Consider the following 6,000-nt stretch of genomic DNA (forward strand, 5'->3'; position numbering starts at 1 on the left):
ATACAGAAACAGTACATCACCTGTGGGGATTCTGGGTTTCTTTTCCTTTTCTGGATAGTTATCAAAGTTAACAGAAATTTCCTTACTTCTCACACACGAAAACCAGCACAAACTTCCCAAAATGCAGTTTTGGAAAAGGCATGCATGTTGGACCATAATTACATGTAGATCAGTGGAATAGCTTCAGTAAAGGGGAAAATTAAAGGAGACTACCTAACCAATAGGTTAGCAAAAGGTGAGCATTAATGGATCAATAGATCAATTTAAGTGCCAAGTGTCCAGAGTAGCTTTCAAGGGTGATAATGGATTTTAGCATCACAGATTTTAATTGTGCACTATAACAGTGCTGTTTGAGCCATTATATGACTGAATTATTATGATTTCTGTATCAGCTTGGATGTAAAAAATGACTCTGGACTGAATTGTGTCACTTAAGAGAATTCAGAAGGAAATTATTTTATACATTCAACGAAATTAAATGTATTCTGCATTCCTGGTGTCACCATTTGCCAACCTAAAACAAATTGTGCACCAAGCTTGCTGTAAAAAACCCATGCACTGGTATAACCCGTGCTGGTATCTTCCAGAGAAGGAGAATCAGGGAGGTCTAGATCCATGTGTTCAGTAAGAGAGAGCAGAGAACAAATGAATCAAGGAAATAAATAAGAAGAGAGAGAAGCAGGCTGAAATAAACACTTTTGCATTGCTTGAGTTATGCCTCCACAAATCCATATGCAGACATAGTAATTCTATGAACAAATCCTAACTTCTCCCTGCCCCTCCCAAGTGAATGACTAGATCTAAAGTTTAGAACAATAAGACAAAAATCTCCCAAGGCTTAGTGGCTTCATCTGTCCTATGGTGACTATACCCCGATGCACAAAGTTCCTTAATCAATACTTACTTCTCATATTTCTTTTTAAAATTAGAATGCAAGCACCATATTCATAATGCAATATTTCTGAAGCCCAAGACCTAAGACGCTCATCCCAATTAAAATGCAGCAAGCAGATTGGTTTTAACACTCAGTGGCATTCTTTTTCTGGACTTGCTTCCTTTAGGAGCTTGAACAGAGATCACACAAAGTTAGGGGAAATAAAATGGGTATTTATTGAAAGCCCTGCAAAGGCCACACCCTGGCAGTACAGTGCCACAGCGTGGCCCCTGCCCTGCCTGAGTGGCTCCAGGATGGAAGTAAAAGAGGGCTTGGTCACATGATTTCACCTTTTTATAGACTTCAGCCCATTTACATATAGCAGTCCACCATCCCATTAATAGTCTCAAATTGTAAGGTGTCCTCCTCCTCTTCTCCTGGCTGGCCTGCCCTCCTCTTCTCACATTGTTTATACTTTTGGTCTGGAGTCTGAAGAAACTGTCTTTGAGTCCATGGCTGGTATTGGACTATTTCGACTTTATCACCCTAAAGCACAACGGAAAGCATACCCAAGCAGAACAGAAAACTTGGATCTTAAGGCATCATATCCCCCCTTTAGAGGCTGACAAGGCCTCTACTACCTTGTCAAGTCTCTATTCTAAATTTCACTAACAGAAACTTAATAACTGATCAATTTCTTACAATAATAATATAAATGTCTAACATAGAACAAATATCTAATAACAAATACATCCTAATAAACATAAGCAATAATAACAATAATCAATTTAACAAGAAAAATATTTTACATTATCAAATACTGTATGATATAAAGAAGAAAAGCAATTAAACATAGAGTAGAAACATAGAAAAAAATTCCCCGAAACACGTCATCATTTACATTTGTCTTTGTTGTCAAAATTGTTCAGGAGCAAAGCCTTTCTTAATTTTGAAGTAATTAATATATCAGGAGAGCATTAGATGTCTATCAAAATATCTTTTCCTTTAGACTTTTGCATCCCAGTCTGCTGCACCAGGCAGATACAAACTGTTAGAAAATTTGGTATTTGATCTTTTCCTTCTAGGCACATAAAAGCAATCACCTGAAATGAGTGATCCCCAATGGGTAATGGAGATGCAGAAAATATGTCCTAATAAATATCCAATGCTCTGCTTGCCACAAGCTGCATCTGCAGCTGAGGTGTCTCCCCTGGGACCCGCTGATGAGACAGAGAGCTTCCACCAGACAGCACCCAGATGGGACCCAGAGCTAGTGCAAACACCAGCAGATTCAGGTGCTCACCTCAAACATACATCCACATCTACAGCACAGAAACACCTTACAAACTGCAGAATCTAATATTTATCTGATGAGATGAGACACATCCACTATGTTTGCTCTCATAAAGTTACTGCAGATAAATACCTCAAACCCGAGTCTGCAGTGCTGCCCTATTTGACGGATCAGGGGGAGCACTAACAGTAGCCCACAAGCCCCGAGTCTCTGTGCATTCCCTCTTAGCCTCATTTTGTTTCAGTGCTGGCCCAGTCCTGCTGTTCTGGGCTCTGTGGCTCTGACCCTTCTCCTACCCCTCCTGCCAGACTGCTCCCAGGAGAGGAGGGGAGGAACAGCCCATAGCACAGGACAGCCTCACTGCAGCTAATTTAGTCTGCCTGGGCGAGTGAAAGGCACAACAGCTCTAACAGAGGCTCACTGTGGTTCGTGTACCTGTGGCCTGTGCTCCACCTCCATAAGTTAGAACTCACAATCATGTCTTTCAGAAATTGGCAAATTTCACAGCGATACCTACAAATTATGGCAGCAACTTATGCAAGAACAGTAAACAATATCTGACTGGTATTCTTTAACCAAGAAATCTAGCCATATATCATAGTACTAAATTTAAATATAAAGTAGAATTATTTAATTACGTATTGGGGATTAAGTTTCAAAGTTCCTGGATGAGTTAGCCAGTAAATGTCACCCACCAGGTTCCAGTTGTTACTGTTTTATTTCTGCTGAGCCCAGACAACTCGAGATCTGGCTTGATACCATGGTGACTCTACAAGTAGGGAGCGAAGGAGACCTTGGGACAGGCCTCCGTGATGACCCGGCTGGTGACTTACAAGTAGACCCCGCAGTGGGTAGTGCGGTGGGTGTGGAGCTGCTCACCGGCCAGCGCCAGCAGGCAGCCGCTGCAGCCGTCCAGCAGCACGGAGGGGGCCGCGGGACCTCAGAGCGCGGGGCAGCCGCGACAGTCGCGCACCTGCGGCGGGCTGGGGTTGCTGCGGAGCCGCACCCGGCAGCCGCGCAGCCCCGACAGCAGCACGCCCTGCTGGAGCAGCTTTAGCTCTCTGTCTCACAGCCGCACAGCTCCGACAGCAGCACACCCTGCTGGAGCAGCTTTAGCTCTCTTGTCTCACAGTTGCACAGCCCCGACAGCAGCACGCCCTGCTGGAGCAGCTTTAGCTCTCTGTCTCACAGCCGCACAGCTCCGACAGCAGCACACCCTGCTGGAGCAGCTTTAGCTCTCTGTCTCACAGTTGCACAGCCCTGACAGCAGCACGCCCTGCTGGAGCAGCTTTAGCTCTCTGTCTCACAGCCGCACAGCCCCGACAGCAGCACGCCCTGCTGGAGCAGCTTTAGCTCTCTGTCTCACAGCCGCACAGCTCCGACAGCAGCACACCCTGCTGGAGCAGCTTTAGCTCTCTGTCTCACAGTAGCACAGCCCCGACAGCAGCACGCCCTGCTGGAGCAGCTTTAGCTCTCTGTCTCGGGCGCCGCTTAACCCGCACAGCACTGGCCCGCCTGATTCGCCCTCGGCAAGGCCGGGGCCGGGCGCGGCAAGCTCGGCAGGGCATGGGGCACTGCTCGGGGCCGCTTCTTTCTTGTGGACGTGGAAGACCAATGTCTTCTTTGGTTGCAGCTGCGGCTGTTTCACGCCCTGTTGTCGCCTCGCTCCCCGTGCTCCCCCCGGCCCCCTTTGCAGGGCTGCGGGAGGAGAGGCTGCGCCCTGGCCTTCGGGGTTGCCAGGGTAGCTATCAAGCTCCTCTCGGGGCGGCCCGAGGGCTGCACACACTGGCAATCTCCTCCGCCCTTCCCAAGCCCCCGGGGTGCCGGAGACGGTGGCGGGGACAGTGTGCATGGCTGCCAGGGCCGCCTTCCTCCTCCTTCACTGACCGGGGCCCTGCCTGAGCCGCGCCCCCCCTTTCCCCCTTTGCGGGGCTGCGGGAGGAGGGGCTGCACCCCGGCCGGAGCCCACGCCCAGTACAGCTGGGATCGATTCTGCCTTCATGGCTAACACAACCAGATCCATCTTTGCTTTCTCTGCTTTTTTATATAACCTATTAAATGTTGTTTTTTTCTTTTTACCCTTTAATACATGTTCTTTTTCTTTATCCCGGTCCAGCTCACATGCTAATACCAAGAAGAGCCAGGCATATTCTAACTCTTCGAAAAATCTATCTCTGCGTATACGAGACATTAAACTTGATATTAATTTTCGATTTAAACTTCCTAGCTTAGGCCAAGTTTCTCCATTATCTAATTCATACACTGGCCAGATTTTTTCTGAAAATCTAGTAAGTTTAGGTTTTGAAAGCTCAGACTCCTCTCCTATCAGATTTGCCCAGCTTTTCAATATTAGCCCCAAAGGGCTATCTCTTGGAATACTATTATTATCAAATTCAGAAGAGGATATGCAACCCATTCTGATATCCTAAAGCATACAGCAAAGCACAAACAGTCGGGATTCAAACCCACGACCCTCTGAGCCACAGCACAAACACTAATGAACTGCAGCACCCTTTGGCTTCATGCCAAGAGCTCTGCAATTCAAACCTGCTCTTTATGAAGGTGGTCCTTCTCACAGATAAAGAGCACAAGTGTTGTGCTGAGGTTCTCCAAAACAAATTCACACTTTACAAAATTACAAATTGCAAACCCTGAGATTCTCCAAAACAAATTCACACTTTCCAAAATTACAAATTACAAATCCTCTTAGCACCTAACCCAGATGCTAAACAAACAGAATACCCTTTTATTCTGTCACTCACATGTCTCTGTTCCCAGGGTTCTTGGCTCTGATATCTCTGGACCTGCGTTGGGCCCCTCCAGAGCTGTCGGCCTCAGTCCAGGGATTTTCCAGATGCCTCCTCTCCTGCCTCGCTCGCCAAAAACTGTTGCCTTTAGGAGGTGGAACAGAGATCAGACAGAGTTAGGGGAAATAAAATGGGTATTTATTGAAAGCCCTGCAAAGGCCACACCCTGGCTGCACAGTGCCACAACGTGGCCCCTGCCCTGCCTGAGTGGCTCCAAGACCGAAGTAATAAAGGGCTTGGTCACATGATTTCACCTTTTTATAGACTTCAGCACATTTACATACAGCAGTCCATCATCCAATTAATAGTCTCAAATTGTAAGGTGTCCTCCTCCTCTTCTCCTGGCTGGCCTGCCCTCCTCTTCTCACATTGTTTATACTTTTGGTCTGAAGTCTGAAGAAACTGTCCTTGAGTCCATAGCTGGTATTGGACTATTTTGCTATTTTGCCTTTATCAGTCTAAAGCACAACGGAAAGCACACCCAAGCGGAACAGAAAACTTGAATCTTAAGGCATCATTTGGTGAGGAAAGAATGGAAAAGCCTGAGCAGGTTTCCTGAACAACAAACCCCACTGGGGAACCACATGCTCAATACAGGCTGCCTTGAATGATGTCAGCTTTCTACAAGGGACAGTGTGACCAGAAATGATCTCTGTAAGCAGAATTCTCTGAGTTTTTCAGCTGAATTCTCTGTCTCCATCCTTTCCCTGAATCTCTGTTGCAGATGGAAGCTGCTGGTGCCATTCTCTGCTTTAACTTCTGTTTTTGAATGCAAATAGATGTTTGTGGGTGTATTAAGCAGGATTTGCTCAATGTTTGCACAAAACTTTTGTATTTCTCATGGAATGAAGGGGCCATTTTGACACAACAGGGCCACGTGGATCCAGTGGTCCATTGCGACACTGTGAATCCAAGGAGATCATGGCAACACCGCCAGAACCTCATGAAACCAAGGAGTCCATGGTAACCCAGCAGGGCTGCATGGATCCAATGGTCTATTGTTACCCTGTGCATCCAAGGAGTCC

This window comes from Erithacus rubecula, assembly GCF_903797595.1.
Source record: "Erithacus rubecula genome assembly, contig: scaffold_239_arrow_ctg1, whole genome shotgun sequence".
Classification (NCBI taxonomy): Eukaryota; Metazoa; Chordata; class Aves; order Passeriformes; family Muscicapidae; genus Erithacus; species Erithacus rubecula.